General features: G+C 44.0%; 1 protein-coding gene and 1 pseudogene across 1 annotated transcript in view; one reads left to right on the forward strand and one right to left on the reverse strand.

Moving 5' to 3' along the window:
- Nucleotides 1-22044, forward strand: part of LOC126188711 (uncharacterized) — a 299019-nt gene that overhangs the window by 128931 nt on the left and 148044 nt on the right. The gene's annotated exons all lie outside the window — the stretch shown is intronic.
- On the reverse strand, nucleotides 7109-7226 carry LOC126189723 (5S ribosomal RNA; annotated as a pseudogene).

Below are 22044 nucleotides of genomic sequence, written 5' to 3' on the forward strand. Positions count from 1 at the left end.
ACACTGCATCCTGCACCTGGTCAACATCAGAACGCATCTTTTTCTGGTCAGCCATTAACGATCGTATAAGCTCTTGCGAGTCTCTCGTCTCTCGTAACCGAACTCTCTCCCCACATGGGATCTTTTGTTCTCCACGTCACGGCTTTTTTCGGCCAATAGGAACGTTCCTCTCATTTTGTTGAACCACTCTCTACCAACCATTTTACAAAAGCATGTTCACTCAGACTGTAAGTAGGCTGTTTATGTTTTCTTATTGGTAACGTTACGTAGCGCTCTGTATGAAAATCACTGGCTGTGCTGTGTGCAGTCTGTGGCTAGTTTGCATTGTTGTCTGCCATTGTAGTGTTGGGCAGCTGGATGTTAACAGCGCGTAGCGTTGCGCAGTTGGAGGTGAGCCGCCAGCAGTGGTGGATGTGGGGAGAGAAATGGCGGAGTTTTGATATTTGTAAGAATGGATGTTATGAACTGCTATATATATTATGACTATTAAGGTAAATACAATGTTTGTTCTCTATCAAAATCTTTCATTTGCTAACTATGCCTACTAGTAGTTAGTGCCTTCCGTAGTTTGAATCTGTTATTTAGCTGGCAGTAGTGGCGCTCGCTGTATTGCTGTAGCTTGAGTAACGAAGATTTTTGTGAGGTAAGTGATTTGTGAAAGGTATAGGTTAATGTTAGTCAGGGCCATTCTTTTGTAGGGATTTTTGAAAGTCAGATTGCGTTGCGCTAAAAATATTGTATGTCACTTTAAGCACAGTCTTGTATAATTGTTCATAAGGGGACGTTTCAAGACATACACTCTCTGATCTAAAGTATCCGCACACCCCCAGAAACATACGTTCTTCATCTTAGGTGCATTGTGCTGCCACCTATTGCAAGGTACTCCATATCAGCGAGTTCAGTAGTCATTAGACATCGTGAGAGAGCAGAATGGGCCGCTCCGCGAAACTCACGAACGTGGTCAGGCAATTGGATGTCACTTGCATCATACGTCTGTACGCGAGATTTCCACACTCCTAAACATACCTAGGTCCACTGTTTTCGATGTGATAGTAAAGTGGAAACGTGAAGGGACACGTACAGCACAAAAGCGTACAGGCTGACCTCGTCTGTTGACTGACAGAGATCGCCGACAGTTGAAGATGGTCGTAATGTGTAATAGGCAGACATCTATCCAGACCATCACGCAGGAATTCCAAACTGCATCAGCATACACTGCAAGTACTATGATAGTTAGGCGGGAGGCGAGAAAACTTTAATTTCATGGTCGAACGGCCGCTCATAAGTCACACATCACGCCGGTAAATACCATAGGATGCCTCGCTTGGTGTAAGGAAGGTAAACATTGTACGACTGAACAGTGGAAAAACGCTGTGTGGAAGACGAATCACGGTACACAATGTGGCGATACGATGGCAGTGTGTGGGTACGGTGAATGCCCGGTGAACGTCATCTTCTAGCGTGTATAGTGCCAACAGTAAAATTCGGAGGCGGTGGTGTTATGGCGTGGTCGTGTTTTTCATAGAGAGGGCTTGTACCCCTTATTGTTCTGCGTGGCACTATCACAACACAGGCCAACCTTGATGTTTGAAACACCTTCTTTCTTCCCGCTGTTGAAGAGCGATTGGGGGATGGCGATTGCATCTTTCATCACGATCGAATGTCTGTTCATAATGCACGGCCTGTGTACGACAATAACATCCCCGTACTAGACTGGCCTGCACAGAGACCTGACCTAAATCCTATAGAATACCTTTGGGATGTTGTGGAACACCGACTTCGTGCCAGGCCTCACCGACCGACATCGATAACTCTCCACAGTGCAGCACTCCGAGAAGAATGGGTTGCCATTCCCCAAGAAAACTTCCAGCATTAACGATGGAGGGCGCCACGAAGTTGTAAGTCATTTTCAGCCAGGTGTCGGATTCTTTTGATCACACAGTGTATGTATGTGGGAGGGGGGGGGGGGTTATTAGACAGCATGTCCTGGCAGTGGACAGCGGCTTGTTTGTGGCCTGGTCTGGAGAGGTCCTGTGGTGTTAATGGCAGTCACTCCTGCTGACAGTTATTGCCATCAGAAGCAAAATCATGAGTGGCCTCTGAGTCACAGAGAGTTATACAGACTGGGGATAACAGCGGGACTTAGTGATCACAGATGTCGGAGAAGCTGAAAGCTTATCAAGTAAACGGAACGCCTTTACAGAGGGACTTCTTGACGAGTGAGTCCGTCTTTTAGTGCAAGGAAATATTGTGTTGCAGAGATACACCAAAATACGAGAAAGGTATTCGCTGTTGCGAATATAGACAACTGGGGACTCGAACCTGGATTTCCTGCTTATCCTGAGTGGTTGCCTTACCCCTTTTTTTTAGCTATTAGGCTACCCAAGAACGTTCGACGCCCAGACCCACATTTCCATAGTCGTCAGACATGTATCTATAAACTGCACTCTTTACACGCGTACAGAAGGAACACTGCATCGTAATTCTGAACAACACAAGTCATGTAATATCGACAGAACAAAATTTTAACCGAATAATTCAGTTAGTAGGACAAAGAACGCCAAGTAGCCAACCAGATATATGGGTGCACTGAAAGCGATTTGTGGGGTACTTTGATGTGAGCCTTTGTGAGAGTCGGTTTACTACTAGGCGTGATGTAAAGAGCATGAGCTGTTTCGTTATGACAAATAGAATAGATTGTAAAGTAAAAGTAAAAGTAAGTACCAACACTACACTAGCTAAAAAAGTAAAATTTTAAGATAGGTCTGAAATCGATTACAAGAAATGGGTATTTAGTTCATGAACATGTACACTGAAGAGCCAAAGGAACTGGTAACTGGTATACCTGCTTAACACCGTGTAGGGCTCTCGCGAGCACGCAGAAGTGCCGCAACACGACATGGCATGGACTCGACTAATGTCTGAAGTAGCGCTGGACGGAATTGACGCCATGAATCCTGCAGGGCTGTTCATAAATCCAAGAGATTACGAGGGAGTGAACGTCTCTTCTGAACAGCACGTTGCAAGGTATCCGAGATATGCTCAGGAATGTTCATGTCTGGGAAGATTGGTGGATAGCGGAAGTATTTAAAGAATGTTCCTGGAGCCACACTGTAGCAATTCTGGACGTGCGGGATGTCACATTGTCCTGCTGGAGTTGGCCAAGTCCGTCGGAATGCACAACGGACGTGAATGGATACAGTTGGTCAGACAGGATGCTTACGTACGCATCACCTATCAAAGTCGTATCTAGAAGTATCATTGGTCCCGTATCACTCCAGCTGCACACGCCCCACACCATTACACAGCCTCCACCAGCTTGAACAGTCCCCTACTGGCATGCAGGGCCATGGATTCACGAGGTTGTCTTCATGCCCGTACACGTCCATCCGCTCGATACAATTTGAAACGATACTCGTCCGACCAGGCGAAATGTTTACAGTCATCAACAATCCAATGGCGGCGTTGACTCGTAAAATCGTCGTACGGGAAAATCCTCACTTCATCGCTACCTAGGGGATGCTCTGTCCCATCGCTCCCTGCGCCGACTACAACAACACATTCAAACTCACATAAATCTTGATAACCTGCCATTGTAGCAGCAATAACCGAACTGACAACTGTCCCAGACACTTCTTGTCTTATATAGGTGTTGCCGACCGCAGCGCCGTATTCTACCTGTTTACATATCTCTGTATTTGAATACGCATGCCTATACCAGTTTCTTTTGCCCTTCATTGCACGAATGCGTTGTGTCTGTTCTTTCGGACATGTCCGAAAGAACAGATACCATGCATTCATATAACTGATTCGCCTGTATGGGCAATTATTTCACAACCTTCAGTGCTGATGCGCTAGATGGAAGTGTGGGTCATCGGGGGAGCGTGCTGAGAGAGTTCGTGCATTTGCACTTATCACTGTGTCCGGATGGCGCATTGGTTAACGCAGCTGTCCTGGATTCGAGTTCCGGTTTGGCACACATTTTTAATCGTCGCCGCTGATTCCGCATAAGGTTCCGATGCAGCTGATACCATCAATTCCTTCCCTCTACCTTCATTTTACACAACAAAACAGTTTAAGTCTTCGGTCCCAGCCTAGCCACCACCTCGGAAATCGCGATATATTCCGAAAGAACCGTTAAAAATGTGTATCAGTTCTGTTTGTAAATACCGTTGCTGCTAGTTTCAGTCGAAACACTTGAATGCTGGCATAAACTGATGTGTTAGTGTAGGCCAAAGGAAAGTTTCCAACGGTAACAGGGGCTGTATAGCGCCTCTTGCCTGTTGTGTACGAGGTAGTGTCACGAACAGAAATATCACCTTTTTCTGTAGATTTGGAGCTGTCACAATCGATGTGTTTACGAGTAGCGTATACCGAAGTCTAGTTTAAACTGGGATGTGACAGTTCGGTTGCGAGTGGGCCAAGCCAAAGAATGGTAGTGGAAGAATACTCGATGCGGTGGCGAACTGATCTGTAGTATAGCCCGACGTCTAGTTGCAGTGTGACAGTTTGGTCGTTCAAGCGCAGAAGCCACATTTATATGGATCGTTTCAAAACCTTTGTGTAGTATTTTCATGTCGTTGTTTTTGATGTGGTCTTCAGTCCAGATTGGTTTGATGCAGCACTCCATGCTACTCTATCCTCTGCAAGCCACTTCAACTCCGAATAACTACTGCAACCTACATCCTTCTGAATCTGCTTAGTGTATTCATCTCTTGGTCTCTCTTGACGATTTTTACCCTCCACACTCCCCTCTAATACTAAACTGGTGATCCCTCGATGCCTCAGTACGTGTCCTACCATCCGACCCCTTCTTCTAGTCAAGTTGTGCCTCAAATTCCTATTCTCCTCGATTCTGTTCAGTACCTCCTCATTAGTTACGTGATCTACCCTTCTAATACTCAGCAATCTTCCGTAGCACCACTTTTTGAAAGCTTCTATTCTATTATTGTCTGCACTGTTTATCATCCACTTTTCACTTCCATACATGGCTACTGTCTATACAAATACTTTCAGAAAAGACTTCCGGACAGTTAAATCTATACTCGATGTTAAGAAATTTCTCTTCTTCAGAAACGCTTTCCTTGCCATGTTCCGGTTTCCGAAGTGACAAGCAGGCGGAACCTAAGAGTAGAGCTTAAATTTTACAGAACAGTCAGTACCTACACATCTATATTTCATTATAACCCCACTTATTTTCATACCTATAATGATGTTCATCGAACCTACTTTCTCAATGGTTCCACCATCGTGTCTAATCAGTCATCACCATCCGTTGCTAATTTTTTCCTCCATGTATCGGATATTTTTCTTCAGATACAATTTTCAGGGGACTGTATGACAAGATTTGATGTATTTTAGTAGAAGTACTTCGTACTTATACTTCAGCACCCTAAATGCGATTCTGCTGTCACTCTTTTAATTGCTTGCAGACTATTCTTAAGTATCTCGTTCGTACGTTTTCCACAAGAGGCTCTCCATTTGAGACAGTCCGAACCTACTTCGTCCATTACTCGGAAGAGGCGGTACCATAGCCTCTGTTGAATGTCGCCAACTTCCCACCCGTTGGTACAAGCCTACTAGGCAAGCCTGTTATTATGCTAGCATGATGTCAGTTGTTTGTTTAGATGGTGAGAAATATATTTTAACAATCATGATTTTGATTTACCTGACTAGTGCATATTCTCGGTAATGTATTAATTAAGACTGCGTTTACGATTCTATAACATATATGCTCCTTTCATTAGTGATGACAGAGTAAATTAGCCTACCTATTTCAAATTATTTGAGAAACTCGATCGAAACTTGTGCGAGACAGCGAATATAAAGTTAGCGCCGCTATCATACAAAACAGTCAATTAGATCCGATGTTTCTGGTGTAACACACAAAATTATTTCCATCAAATATCACTGGCAACTTAATAATTCCAGTAAATCGTTTCCAAACATTTGCATATCGTTTATTATGCAGAGCGTAACGAATCGCACGAAATTGAGAATAATGCCCTCGTTTGTAGCAAATCAACGGAATGTTATGCAATAAATGCTCGATAGACTAGAATTATTCAAACGTTTTTTTGGTAACTAGATTCATGTTCACAGCGTGCGACATTTATAACTTGCGAAAAAATACCATTACGTTGTTACTGGATGTACATATGCGATAAAGGTTGCCGAGTCATTAGAAATTAAATACCTGCGCAAATGAATACAGCGACACTGTTTAAACTGTATATTCTGAGCCCTCAGATTGCACTCCTTGTTTGAATTCGATGTGCAAGCTTATAACACCATACGCTCGTTGTTGTTGTTGTGGTCTTCGGTCGAGACTGACTTGATTCACATCTTAACGCTAGCCAGTTCTGTGCATGTGTGTCGATCTCTGCACAACTACTGCAGTCTACATCCTACTGAATCTGTTTACTGCGTTGTAGTCTTAGTCTCCCTCCACAACTATTATCCCTACCAAATGAACTTTACGTTGATGTCTCGGAATATGTTGTATCAAATATCCCTTCGTTTCGACATGTTACGGTATGAAGCTCTTTCCTCCTCGACTCGATTCAGTATCTTCATAAGTTAACCGATCCACTACACACCTCATCTTCAGCATTTTTCTTTTTTTATTGCAGCACTTCAAGTGCACTTTTTCCCTGTATGTTGAACGTGTGTGTGTTTACATTGTGCAGTGTTGGCAACTGTCGCTGCTTGTTTATCTTTCTTCTTTTGTTTATATTGTGTATATATGTATTTTGATACTTGTTCCTTTGTTGTGTGTGTGTGTGTGTGTGTGTGTGTGTGTGTGTGTGTGTGTGTGTGAGTGTTTTCTTCAATTTTCTGCGTATTTGTAATAGCTATCGTTCACGTTTAACATTATGATAATCCTATTTTACAGATAAATGCTTTTGCAACAAATTTCATTGCACACACATTTATAACTGATGTCAACATACTTCACTGCTTTAGAAAAGATTTCCTGTTTGATGCTAATGGGGATTTTGTATGTTGTTCTTTGATTCTTCCGCTGCTGCTTCGTAGAGACCGGAGCCGCTACTTCTCAATCAAGTAGCTCCTCAGTTTGCCTCACAAGGGCTCAGTGCACCCCGCTTGCCAACAGCGCTCGGCAGACCGGATGGTCACCCATCCAAGTTCTAGCCCAGCCCGACAGCGCTTAACTTCGGTGATCTGACGGGAACCGGTGTTAACACTGCGGCATGGCCGTTGGCCACAACAACACATGAATAGCACAAGACTCTTGATGTTTTACAATTTTATTGTTTATTTAGCTAACCATACCAATCCCTCATTTTAACTGTATTTGTTTATGTAATTGAGATTATCAAAGTATTTAGATCGTATTACATTTGGTGTTTTATTATTATTCATAAATTATTCACTGGATTACAGTGTACGTTAATTCAACAGTGAATGTTAACGTAATTAAAATTTTTATAGAAGCTCTAGCTTGGACATCTTTCCTTGTGTTGAACCTAATTATATCATCATGTTGCCCTCGTTCTCTTTTCTCTCTCTCTCTCTCTCTCTCTCTCTCTCTCTCACACACACAAACACAAACACAAACACAACTTTACCATTTGTTACTATTGAACTGTCAAAGATGGTATATACTCTGTGTTTACACCGCGTTATCTATGTGTAATTCAATTTTCGGTGTTGACCAGTACTGCGTCCTTTTTGATGACGTTAGTCGTAATCTGATGATGGATTTATAAGCCGGAAACCTGTTAACATCGACAATTTTCTGCTTTTCATTTCAATTTGATAACCTTTTATTTTATTATGTCGTTATTCATTTTACTGCCCAAAGAACAAACCTCGTCCACAGCTTGAAGGACTGCTACAAATTTGACGAAGATCCTGGGTAACAAGACTGCATTCTTTAGCACTTACCCAGGTATGGTGGCAACGGAAACCTGTATTTCCACTTCTCAGTATTCTGCCAGTGGGCGGGTGGGGTGCTGATGCTTAATCATAGTTTATGTTGGCTCATTGACAGCCAACGAACCGACACGTCTTCTGGCTTCATTCGTGCAAGCAATTAGACAAGCTGTGGTTGAATTGATGCCAACACGCTTGGCGTAGCGTATCACTACGACCAGTTAAAATTGTTGAACGAGTATATATGGACATTACAGGACAATCTGTGGGTCTTAAGGTTGTCTCAGGACTCAGCTCAGCCCACAACAGTGTAAGAAATTGTCTAATTTAATTATGTTTCATGGTATAATTTCTAACGACTACTGCCATGTCGCTGGAATATTTTGTAGATTATGCATTTTGTTTTTCTGTCGATAAATTCAGATAACTGTCACAACCGCGCAACATTTATAACGATATCTGTCGAAATGATGTTCAACGAGTCAGTTTGCACGCTACGTATATTTGATGTGTTTGCTTGCACAGCTACAATGATCTAATTTGTAGGTTACTAAATACAGCAAAACTTTAAATTTAATAACCGTAACGAAACATAATAGTCTTTAATGTCACCCAGGTTATAGTAGGATGTAATGAAATCAACCAAAAAGAGTAAACATATTAGTCTTCTACGCTAAATGGTGACTAGTGAAGCTTTTTTAAATCTAGTAGTGAAATTTAAGATTTGTCTGTTTCGCCGTCCACACTAGTAATTTATTATTCAATTTTCATCAGACATTTCACGGTACTGCGTAAATGATGACACTTTTGTGGCTGTGTAGTGCTCCTTTTACGTGTCACAGACGGCTTTTTCGAGAAAGAAGCCCACTTTCTTCTACTAGTGAAGGATTGTTTGCAACTATTTTCATTCGGTAGGAGGGAATGCGGTGTAGGATGGAAGGAAGCAGTCGATATACCTGCGAACGTCACAGTGTGCATTGGGACAAAAATATATGACCACGTTGCGCACGTAGCCCTATTCCAATACGCGTAGCTGAAAATTACAGACAATTTGAATAGTGTACTATGTCGTTCCTACCAATTGGAGGGATGGAACTATGCGGAATTAGCTCCGAACAATCCTCTATGACAATGGAACGACTTTGAAATGTGCCATAGGAACCTCCGTATTCCGCCTCCGCTTTAATCACGAAAAGCTTAAACTGCGTTTTATTTAAGTACGCAGAAGAACCCTTGTATAAATGAAGCTCGGAGAAAACACTAATCATATCTTCATCGACTGATCGTTACGACCGCAACTTATTTACAATGGTCTCTGATGAAGAGTGTGTATCAGTTACATACTGATATGAGGATCTTAGACAGCAAATTATACGGCGTTTTATTCAGTTTTTTAGCCGTTCGGCATACAGTATTTTAAATGATGTACTCTATACGGTACTTAGGAGCGACTAAGATAGCCAGATAGTTTATAATGGATTTTAGTGTGAAAGTGGGACATAAACTACAAAAAAAATTTCAGTGGGAAATTTTGGCGACAATATCGGAGATGACAGGTGTTACACGTTGCTACAATGTACCGCAAAGAACAATATGTTTTTCTTCAACACATTCATCCAGAAATCCAGAAGAAAAGCACAATGACATACGTGGCAAACATTAAGGCTGCTACATTTCATCAAATAATAGTAAACGCGTGACGGTCATAAACCGTTTCCAGATTACAAGTGATCATAGACTCCTAAGATATAGATAAAACTGCTACATAGATCATTGGACAATAAGTCTGAAGCTTAGGTTAAGAGAAGTTCTTTTTTTTTTATAAGTAGGGAATTACAGTTAAGCTAAGCAACACATTCAGCAGCTAAGGAAAGTAAGTTAGAACGAAGATAGATGAAAGCGGTGATAATGTAACACATGCAGACCGAAACAGATATTGTAGGTACAAAGCGAGCTGATGCAAAGATTATACGAAATGGAACTAGTCAAATATTAAAGAAACTGAAAGACTTTGAAGCAAACGATGATAAGAACGCAACCGAATAAGCTGAATTAAATGGATCTACTAGGAAACGTCTTCCATACAATTTGTGGAAAATATAGGGAAAATACGATAACGAAAGCAATTGAAAACAATAGAAATATAAAGAAGACAAAATAGAAACTTAAGTTGGATAGACAACACATTTCCGCAGGTAAAATGAGAAATCTAACGATAACCAACAACAGGCAAAGTTACAAACTTTCTTAGATATCTTTAGATACATGTAGACTAATGCCAAAATAATTCTGTGTATTGTGGAAGAAACTGCACCTAGAAATGTAAGTGTTTAATGTAAATGTTAAAACTGAAGGAAACGTAACGTTAAAAAACTTGTATTTATAGGATGTCTTCTGAAGCAGACAAATGTCACGAAACTGGAACAACGGTAGAGACAGACAAGACGCAAGAGACTAGACCGTGGCAGCTGTCTCTCCGTAGTGCACTGTAATGTAACAGATATTCATTAAATCACCATAAGACACACAGATTCAAAAAACACTGGGTTTTAATCATGCAAGGACAAAGCAACTCTTAAAAGCGAATACAGCGCAGCGGCCCACTTGTAAGTTGTGCACGAAGTTATTCGAGCAGTGAGTATGAATTACTTATTGAGAACATAGATTCTGAGAAGACTTTTGGCCCCCTTGTGACGACATCTATATTAACAGCAATTTGGTCTCAATCGGTGCGCGTGATGCAGGTCAAAGACAAACACGAGATAGCACACGTCAGGGGCGTAAGACAAAGTTCCTTTTCACATTTTCTTGTTTCTTGGACGTGATTCAAATTCAGGGTAACGGAAACCAGTATGCTGGACGACGAGTGTTCATCCGAAACAAAGGCATCGTCAGGTGTGCCAAAGAAAAACGTGATATGACTGGTCTTGTTCTCTACGTACATAAACGACCTGATGAACAGGATGAGCAGCAGTTTGCAGTATGTGCTAGTAAGGCTGTAGTGCAGGGAAAAGTGTCGTCGTGGACTGTGGGAGGATACAGGGTGACTTAAACAGAATTTATGTTTGGTTTGATTAATTGCACCTTGCTTTAAATGTAGAAAAATATGAATACAGGTGATTAGGAAAAACAATCTTGTAATGTTCTGTTAGAGTATTAGAGGTGTGCTGTTTGACACAGTCAGGTCCGTTAAATATCTGCTAGTAACGTTGCAAAGCAATATGAAATGGAACGAGCACGTAAGATCGGTAGTTGGGGTGGCAAGTGATCGCCTCGGTATATTGGGAGAATTCTAGGAAAATGTAGCTCACCTGCAAAGGAGATCACATGTAAGACGCTAGTGCGACACATTGTTGGGTACTGTTAGAGTATTGGGGTTCCCACCAAGTTGGATTAAAGGAAGACATCGAAGCCGTTTCAGAGGCATGCTGCTAGAATTGTTACCGGGAGATTCAATCAGCATGATTGTATTGCAGAGCGATCCTGCTGCCACCAATAAGGACTGGAAACATTGAAGGAATCAGGGCTCGTATGGAAAAATATAAACAGTAGAATTTTACGTCCCTCCATTTATAAGTGAACAGGAAAGGGAATTATTAGTAGTGGCACAAAGTACCCTCCGCCATGCGCCGTATGGTTTGTTGAGTATGTATGGAGACGTAGAAGTAGATAAAGCTGAACTTCTTACTTAAAAAGGTAAGGATCTTAATGTCAAGGTCCTTAATTTGTTAGAGGTCCTCGCTGTCATTTGTTGTCTTTGAAATAAATTCGTGCCCTGCTCCCGACTCCAGTTGAAATGAAAGGGTTCATAATTTTTATGATAATAATAAAAATAATAATTTCGTGTGGTTTATTGGCCGGGTGCAAGTTTTTCCGATTGGACGCCACTTCGATGACTTCCGTGTCTGTCACGTACCCCACTAATCCAACCGGTGAAAGGGGACTTACTATTTAACGACGTGGAATCCGAATTACATGTCATGTCTGAAACGTGAATGCTATTTTAAAAGGTAGACTCAAAAATTCGGGATCCGACCGTATTTCCAGGCACAAAGTTTACCGGTTTTTTAGGGGTGGCGTGGGGTGGAGAGGGGGTCTCCAACCTCTCCTGCAGCGCCTCTTTGCCCTCACTATGTGTGCCTTCGTCGGCTAGGTTCTTCAGTTTCCAATTACAATAAATTACCTTGACGCACCTGCCATAATTTGTCATCACTCTTGAATGTATGATAACAAAATAATTTTATTCTTCTCATACACAAACTGGTGAACTTCGCAAAGCATCGCAATTGCTAAATATGTATTAGAATTGGATGTACGACCTAGTCTCCTGTCCCCTCGCTCTGTCCATCTCCGCTTCCGCCTTCTCTTTGCCCATTACTTCCCTCCCTCCCCCCCCCCTCCTACTTGCCACGGTCCACCTCCTCCTCGCCTCTCCCTCCCCCCCTCCGGACCTTGAGTCGTCTTTATTGTTATCGGCAATGGAACATTGATGTGACCTGGAGTTGCTCAAAACAAATGAGTAAATGGGCTTGGGATCATTGGTATGCGGGTTATACCCCAACTGCTGCTGGATATTTGAGGATAGTAGCTTCAATGACAGTATTTCACATAGTTTTAATATGCTAATGGGTGAGATTAAAAAGGTTCGGATGATTCAGATTTCGTAGTAATATTCTAATCATAGGTTGATAAGCCACAAACACAGCTTCCTTCTTTTCTGTGAAAACCGATTGAGAGGGAAAAAACAAAGCAGAACATAGTTGTATATTCAGTTTCTGGTTGCGAGAAAGAAAACGAAACATTATCACCAACAGCAAGGCCTATGCCCGTTACGTGTTTATTACAGTATCGCGCAAAAATCTGAAGGAAATCGACCAATTACTTTTTGAGATCTTTGCTAACAACATTTATTACAGTATCGCGCAAAAATCTGAAGGAAATCGACCAATTACTTTTTGAGATCTTTGCTAGTAACATTTCCTTTTTATATGTCACATGTATGTACGAGGGTTTCCCAGAAAGTAATGCACCGCATTTTTTCATCATCAATTCCTTATTGATTGAGAATTACACACACGAAAGCATAGTGTTTTATCTACGCACCCTATTTTTCCAGGTAAGCTCCATCCCGTTCTGTGGCCTTCTCCAGCTCGAAACAAGGGCGTGTATGCCCCGTCGGTTCCAATCCTTGTCCTGGTGGCGGAGCCAGTGCTTCACGGCGTGAATCACCTCGTCATCGTCCTCAAAATGTCTTCCACGAATGGCATCCTTCAATCGCCCAAACAAGTGCAAGTCCGAAAGGGTCAGGGGTGTCATGGATGGTCACCTCGACCGCTGCAAGTCGTGGAGCTCGGCCGAACAGCCTTTTGATGACCTCACCCTACGTGCCCACCGACTAACACTTCTGTCGACAGCAGATGCTCCAAAGGCTTTGCACAAGAGTTTGTTAATATTCCCCACAGTCATTTTCTCTGCAGTGACAAATTCAATCACGGCACTTTGCTTGTAACGTACATCACATTCGGAAGCCATTTTGAAACTTCCCTGCAGCTACGCTATCTGTCGCAAGTGACAGAAACTAGGCGCGCTCACTCAGGAGACTTCAAATATACATACGTAACATTTCGTATACGTAGCATTGTTTTTCGGCTGAGAAAAAAAAATCGATGCATTACTTCCTGGGCATCCTTCGTATTTGTACACGGTGTGTGTCAAAAAATATGTAGTTTATGCCTGTCCAAACATTTATTAGAGCATCGTGTAAAAATTTGAAGTAAATCGGTCAAGAACTTTTCGAGATTTTGCTAAAAACGTTAAACGACTGCTTGTCTTTATTGTTATAGGAATAGTAAAAAGCCAATCAGTTGCTAACTGGAAAGTTTATTAAAAGCTCTTTACTATGGTTTCAACTTTTATAAAAAGTCTTCTTCAGAAGGAAATTCAAACAACTGGATTATATGTTGTGGCAGAGGTACGTTAAAATATAGCCGAAAGGCGTCACTCAGTTAGGAAACCTTCGAATTTGCCACTAATTAGCTGTTTACTCTTTCTACAAGACGATTTCATTCTAGGTTGCTGTTCCAGCCGCGTACAAAGTCTTAACATTTGTGTTTATACACAGTAGTATAGATGGAGGGGTATGTGTTCCTGTTTCTTCTTGTCTCGAAAGGCTGTGTTGGAGCTTCTAGTTAGCGCGAGAGTTTAGTGGTGATAATGATGATGATGATGTTTGGTTTGTGGGGCGCTCAACTGCGCGGTCATCAGCGCCCGTGAAATGTCCCAATCTTTACACAGTCCAATCTAACCACTTTCACGAATGATGAAGGAACGAGGAGGACAACACAGACTGCCAGTCCCCGGGGGCTTTAGTGCCTTCTACTACTACGACAATTTCTTTTATATATGATGCAACAAATAAAGGTCTCTATTTGACACAGAAATAGTATTAAATAAAAAACACACAGTGAAAGAAATTAATGAAAATGTTTTTTCTTGGTAAAAGAAACCTGTTACTGGATTAAATGTGAAAAAATCATGTCTTGTTTTCAAATAGACGTACTTCCTGACAGAGTATAATTCTTTCTTTCCTTCTTTTGCTTACGCCATACTCCCGCAGCAATCGCAGGGTCGGCGCGGTTAAAACGGATTTAGCAAGGTTAATTTTAGGGGTGGCCAGATGCCCTTCCTGCCACCACCCCGTACCCCCTGGGATGGAATCAGTGTACCCCAGCTGTCGGCATCTAGTGTAAATCATGAAATAGTACGAACGTGTTTCAAATGCCTGCGACGCGTGTAACTGAGGTGGAACGTGGGGACCAGCCCGGTATTCACCTAGGGCGATGTGGGAAACCGCCTGAAAACCACATCCAGGCTGGCCGGCACACCGGCCCTCGTCGTTACTCAGCCGGGCGGATTCGATCCGGGGCCGGCGCGCTTACCCGATTCCAGGAAGCAACGCGTTACCGCTGTCGGCTACCCTGGCGGGTTCATGACAGAGTATAATGTTCTATCTTAAAGATGTTCTAGAAATTATATATGGTTTCTCTTGACATTAGATAATTCACCGAATGTCCCTTTAGCTATTCGATAGAATTTCTCTCGTTTCAAGCTACGAAATCGTATCTGCATTTAGGGATTCATCAGATGCAATGACATTTGGGGAATCCCTACTGATGATTGCCAGCCTTTGTCTGATGGTGGTCTGGATATCTTCGACATTGTCTCAAATGAACCGATGTTCTTGATTGTTTATTAAGCTACAGGAGGACGTGTCGCCCAAGTATACTACGGCATAGAGTTGGTGTGCATTTTTCGATTGATTGCTCCGCTAGAGCACCTGGCCCGATAGCATTTTTAGTCACGTAGTCTGACGTCGTGGGTAGCAGCACTGTAAGCCACGGGCCGCTCACGTCAGCAGTGAGAGGTGCTCTATTAGGAGACGACAGCGACTGTACGTAGCGGGCGCGGCGCCAGCGGCGGTCGGCCCCGACGCCCCAGGCCGTCACTAATTCATCCTTGGCGTCCACGTCTGCGACTCACCGCTCCGGTTCGCTCCGGTGACCGAGCAGCCCTGCACCGTTTGCGACCACGTCCCCATGTTGATGGCGCGTACTGCCGGGGAGGGACCGCAACTAAAACGCGTCCCTAATGCGATTCATGACGCGGATCGCATCCTGCGGCAGTTTATTTATCGTCCAGGCGTCCTCCTCTCGTACTGATGCGCTGTGCGTCTGTGCAGACTTCTATTCAGGAACACTGTACTGGCGACTGTGACTTGATTCTAGAATTCTTCTCTGCGTAATGAGTATTCCGTGAGGTTTCGAGCTTGCTGCCGGATGACGTCAACGTCTTGCCACGATATTTCGATTGACAACCATTCAGCCATCTTTAGGGGAGTTAATAGTGGAGACTGACTTTATACTAAGGAGGGAACCTCCCCATCGCAACCCCCTCAGATTTAGTTATAAGTTGACACTGTGGATAGGCCTTGAAAAACTGAACTCAGATCAATCGAGAAAACAGGAAGAAGTTGTGTGGAACTATGAAAAAAATAAGCAAAATATACAAACTGAGTAGTCCATGAGCAAGATAAGCAACATCAAGGACAGTCTGAGCTCAGGAGCGCCGTGGTCCCGTGGTTAGCGTGAGCAACTCCGGAACGAGAGGTCCTTGGTTCAAGTGAAAAGTTTAATTTTTTATTTTTAGACAATCATTATCTGTCCGTCCGTCCGTCCGATGCGAGGTAACTGCGCCGTAGTATGAGGACGCTACACCTAAACAAACATCGAAACACACGATGTCAGTCGACTACAACGTACGTAAGAGAGAGTATTCCTGCTAACGAGGCTCCCTGGCTGGCAGTTGACTGTTTGCTACTTTGGACGAGAGTGCGTTGAATACGTGAGATGTATTCCGTGGGTAATATGCTTTCGGTTCCCATTGGAGAGGCACTTCCTTTCGTCTACTAATCTCACGGTTTTGCGATGTGGTCGCAAAACACAGACACTACACTTATTACAGTGAACAGAGACGTCAATGAACGAACGGACAGATCGTAACTTTGCGAAAAGAAAGAAAGTAAACTTTTCACTCGAGGGAAGACTTGAACCAAGGACCTCTCCTTCCGCAGTTGCTCACGCTGACCACGGGACTACGATGCTCCTGAGCTCGCACTCTCCTTGATGTTGCCTATGTTGCGCACGGACTACTCAGTTTGCATATTTTGCTTATTTTTTCATAGTTCCACACAACTTCTTCCTGTTTTCTCGCTTGATCTGTGTTCGGTTTTTCAAGGCCTATCCATTGTGCCAACTTATAACTAAATCTGAGGGGGGTGCGATGGGGAGGTTCCCTTGTAAGGTGACAAAAATGATGGGATGGCGGTAGTTCACGTGAATACATTTCCGACGCGATTATGGCTGAACGACTGGAATTAAGACACTCTGAACGTCGAGTAGTTGTTGGAGATAGACGCATGGGACATTCAGTTGGGGAAATTGTTACGAAATTCAATATTCCGAGATGCATATTGTCAACAGTGTGCTGAGAATACCAAATTTCATGCCTTACCTCTTACCACCGACTACGCAGTGACTGACTGCTTTCATCTTCACCTACATCCATATTCCGCAAGCCACCTGATAGTGTCTGGCGGAGGGTACTTTGAGTACCTCTGTCGGTACTCCCTTCTATTCCAGTCTCGTATTGTTCGTGGAAAGAAAGATTCTCGGTACGCCTCTGTGTCGGCTCTAATCTCTCTGAGTTTATCCTCATGGTCTCCTCGCGAGATATACGTAGGAGGGAGCAATATACTGCTTCACTCCTCGGTGAAACTTCAACAAAAGCCCGTACCGAGCTACTGAGCGTCTCTCTCGCAGAGTATTCCTCGGGAGTTTATCGACCAGCTCCGTAACGCTTTCGCGATTACTAAATGATCCTGTAACGAAGCGCGCTGCTCTCCGTTGGATCCTCTGTCTCTCTCTTCTATCAACCATATCTGGTACGGATACCACACCGGTGAACAGTATTCAAGCAGTGGACGAACGAGTGTACTGTAACCTACTTCCTTTGTTTTCGGATTGCATTTCCTTAGGATTCTTCCAATGAATCTCAGTCTTGCATCTGCTTTACCGACGATTAATTTTATATGGTCATTCCATTTTAAATCACTCCTAATAATTTATACCGAGCGAGGTGGCCCAGTTGTTAGACACTGGACTCGCATTCGGGAGGACGACGGTTCAATCCCGCGTCCGGCCATCCTGATTTAGGTTTTCTGTGATTTCGCTAAATCGCTCCAGGCAAATGCTGGGATGGTTCCTTTGAAAGGGCACGGCCGACTTGCTTCCCCATCCGTCCCTAATCCAATGAGACCGATGACCTCTCTGTCTGGTCTCCTTCTCCAAAGAACCCCCCAACCCAGATAATTTATGGAATTAACTGGTTCCAGTTGCTGACCTGCTGTATTGTAGCTAAATGATAAAGGATCTTTCTTTCTATGATTTGCAGCACATTACACTTGTATACATTGAGATTCAATTGCCATTCCCTGTATCATGCGTCAATTTTTTGCAGCCTCCTGCATTTCCGTACAATTTTCCATTGTTACAATCCATCGATATAATACAACATCATCCGCAAAAAGCCTTAGTGAACTTCCGATGTTATCCACGAGGTCATTAGTGTATATTGTGAATAGCAACGGTCCTACGACACTCCCCTGCGGCACATCTGAAATCACTCTTACTTCGGAAGACTTCTCTCCATTGAGAATGATATGCTGCATTCTGTTATCTAGGAACTCGTCAATCCAGTCACACAATTGGTCTGATATTCCATATGCTCTTACTTTGTTCATTAAACGACTGTGGGGAACTGTATCAAACGCTTTGCTAAGTCAAGAAACACTGCATCTACCTGGGAACCCGTGTCTATGGGCCTCTGAGTCTCGTGGACGAATAGCGCGAGCTGGGTTTCACACGATCGTCTTTTTCGAAACCCACGCTGATTCCTACAGAGTAGATTTCTAGTCTCCAGAAAAGCCTAACGACCGACAGTAGCGGCGTTTGCGCAGAGTTGTCGGTGGTAACAGACATGTAACGCTGCGTGCAATAACCGCAGAGACGTATCCGTTAGGACAGTGCGGGGAATGGGCAATGGCAGCAGACGACCGATGCGAGTGCTGTTGCTAACAGCACGACATTGTTTGCAGCGCCTCTCCTGAGCTCGTGATCATATCTGTTGGACCCTAATGATTGGAAAACGGTGGCCTGCTCAGTTGAGTCCCGATTTCAGTTGGTAAAAGATTTTGGTAGGGTTCGACTGTGGTGCATACTGCACGAAGCCATGGACCCAAGCTGACAACAAGACACGACATGAATCCCGTTGAACGTTTGTAGGATACAATCAAGAGGTCAGTTCGTGCACAAAATCCTGCAGCGGCAACAGTTTCGCAATTATGGACGACTGCAGAGGCAGCATTCCTCTCTATATGGCTACGAAGTCTTTTGCAACGTATTTCTTGAATAAAAATCTCTCGGTGTACATGCCGCGTCAAATCAGTGTAAAACTCCAAGCTTTCGACCACTACCTCCATGGTCGTCGTCAGGGCTAAAACTGACTGTCGTGAACTATTGTTTTTTCTTTTTTTCTTTATTGAATTTCAATTCCCCCCGAAGGGGGCGGGCTGGTAGCAGCTTAGTATGCCGCTCTTCAGCCTACAGACTTTGTGAGAAAGATGAAGAGAATAAATAATAAATAAAAACAGGCGATAAAATAGAGACTTAAAGAGTAACATGGCGAAAAGGAATCGTGGAACTTAAAACAAAGAACAGAGGGATGATGATGCTAATAAAATACATACGAAGCAGACAGGTAAAACAATAGACAGACAATTAAAAAACACGGCGACAGTCTGGATTCTGTTCGCAAAAGACATAAAATTCACACCTAGCGACAGCATGGTTTCTGTTCGCAACACGAGAAAGACGAACAACACTGAATAGTCTCTGGAACACTGCACTAAAAAGTTGGCAAATGTGACATACCACAGCCGAGAGCAGGTGGGGGGAAACTGGACAGGTCATGGGAAAACAAAAAAGGGGGGAAAGGAGAGTAAAAGCGAAGGGGTGAACCGGGAAAGGAGCTGATGGAGGATGAGGACCCATAAGAGCGGTGGGGGGCAGACGCGACAGGGAGTGGGGTAGGCAGAGGAGGGGAATACAAAAGGACTTGGGGGGGGGAGAAGGGAGGTAGGGAGGGGTTTAGTGGGGAGAAAACCGGACGGAAGGGGGAAAGAGGGAGCCCAGGGAAAGGACAGAGGAAAGTAGGGGGAGTGAGGATCAGAGTTGATAGGAGGGATAAATGGAGGGAGAGAGGGCATTGTCCGGGAGGGGGAGTTCATGGAAGCCACCTTGGGAAAGGAGATGTAGGGTGTAGAGATGGAGCGTAGAGGGGACACAACGGTGAACACGTGGCAGGGGGCGTGGATGGGAGAGGAGAGGAGCAACCACGGGGTGAGGGGGTTCAAGATGGGGGAGGTGTAGAGGATGCGGATATGTTCAAGGAATAGGAGCAGATGGGGGAAAGGAATGAGATCATAAAGGATCCGCGTGGGGGACGGGAGGCGTATACGGAAGGCGAGGCGGAGTGGATGACGCTCAAGGATCTGGAAGGACTTATAGAATTTGGGGGGGGGGCTGTCGTGAACTAGCGAGGTTCCCACTTTTATATGCAAAGGACGGCTTCTGATTGGCTGGAATACGTCATAGCAACAGCGATATGGCGCGTAGTGAAGTGGTGCCCTCTACTTCCATAGATGTAGTTTGTATCAGGCGTTGCTTGCAGAGCCATCCCTTGAATCAGGAGGTAAAGTGCGGGAAGTTTTTCTCTGCGATTTTTCTTTATCCAGTGCACTCTTCCAAGTGTTGCTAAGTGCATAGCCGTTGTCTATGTTAAAGTTACTATCGCTAAGTCTAATTTCGACTGCTTCCCGGATCACAGAGTCCCAGTAATTCGATGCGTGGGCTATTACTCTCGTTTCTTCAAATAAAATCTTATGCTTGTTAAGCAGGCTATGTTCAGCCACCGCTGATTTTTCCCAAATACCTGGATAAAGAAAAATCGCAGAGAAAAACTTCCCGCACTATACCTCCTGATTCAAGGGATGGCGCTGCAAGCAACGTGAGATAGAAACTACATCTATGGAAGTAGAGGGCACCACTTCACTACGCGCCATATCGCTGTTACTATGACGTATTCCAGCCAATCAGAAGCCGTCCTTTGCATATAAAAGTGAGAACCTCGCTAGTTCACGACAGTCAATTTTAGCCCTGACGACGATCATGGAGGTAGTGGTCGAAAGCTTGGAGTTCTATCCTGATTTGACGCGGCATGTACACCGAGAGATTTTGCTCTCTATATTTCTGCAGGGGACTTCCAACGACGTGGTGAGTTCATGCCGCGTCGACGTACTGAACTACGTCGGGCAAAAGGAGGTCCGACTCAATGATACGAGATATCCAGTTACTTTTGTCGCCTCAGAATATGATTTGAGTCTAGAAGTTTTCTCGGCTTAATGAGCATTCCGTCAGGTTTCAAGCTTGCAGCCAGATGACGTGAACGTCTTGTGACGATATTCCGTCTGACAAACACTCAGCCATCTTCAGGGGAGTTTTGTAGAGGAGACTGCTGATGCACGTCATTTACTTGGTACCGACATCTGACGCGGTGTGGCGCATGCGCATAGAATTACGCTGCATGATCTCCCCTCGCCCTGTTTCGTGCCCTCCATCTGATGCGCAAAGGTGCATTCGCAACGGTGATATTGCAGCACGCATTTTGTCGAATTTTGGGCCCACGAAGTCAAAAGTGATTTGTCAAAACAGTGAGGCGACAAAACTCGTGGGATCCGTCCTAACGTAAACACTTGACATCTACATCATACTCCGCAAGCCACCTAATGGTGTGTGGCGGAGGGTACTTTCGTTATCACTATCTGATCCCTACAACCCCATTCCACTCGCGAATAGTGCATGGGAAGAAAGACTGTCGGTAAACCTCTGTATTGGCTCTAGTTTCTCGAATTTTCTGCTCATGGTCAATGCGCGAGATGTATGTGGGGAGGAGTAATATGTCATCCGACTACTCCTGAAACGTACTGCCCCGAAATTTCAATAGTAATCTCTCCGTGATGCACAACGCCTCTCTTGTAACGTCTGCCAGTGGAGCTTGTTTAGCATTCCCGTAACGATGTCTCGCCAGTTAAACGATCCCGTGTCGAAACCAGCCGCTCTTCGTTGGATCTTCTCTATCTCTATCAGTCCTACCTGATAGGGATCCCAGATTGATGAAGAAGAATCGGGCGAACAAGCGCATTATAAGCCGCTACTTTCATGGTTGAGTTACATTTCCTTAAGATTCTTCCGATGAATCTGAATCTGCATATGGCCCGCAGCCCAAGGATTATAGAAGCACTTGACCCTTACCTTTGTATAACTAACAGAATCCGAAGTCTTAGCCCCGGAAAACGCCGTTTTGAAAAGTATCTACATCTACATACATACTCTGCTAGCCACCAAGCGGTGTATGGCGGAGGGCACAATTCGCGCCAAAGTCGTATTTCCCCCCCCTCCCTCCCCCGCTCCT

The sequence above is a fragment of the Schistocerca cancellata genome, chromosome 5, assembly GCF_023864275.1.
Source record: "Schistocerca cancellata isolate TAMUIC-IGC-003103 chromosome 5, iqSchCanc2.1, whole genome shotgun sequence".
Taxonomy (NCBI): domain Eukaryota; kingdom Metazoa; phylum Arthropoda; class Insecta; order Orthoptera; family Acrididae; genus Schistocerca; species Schistocerca cancellata.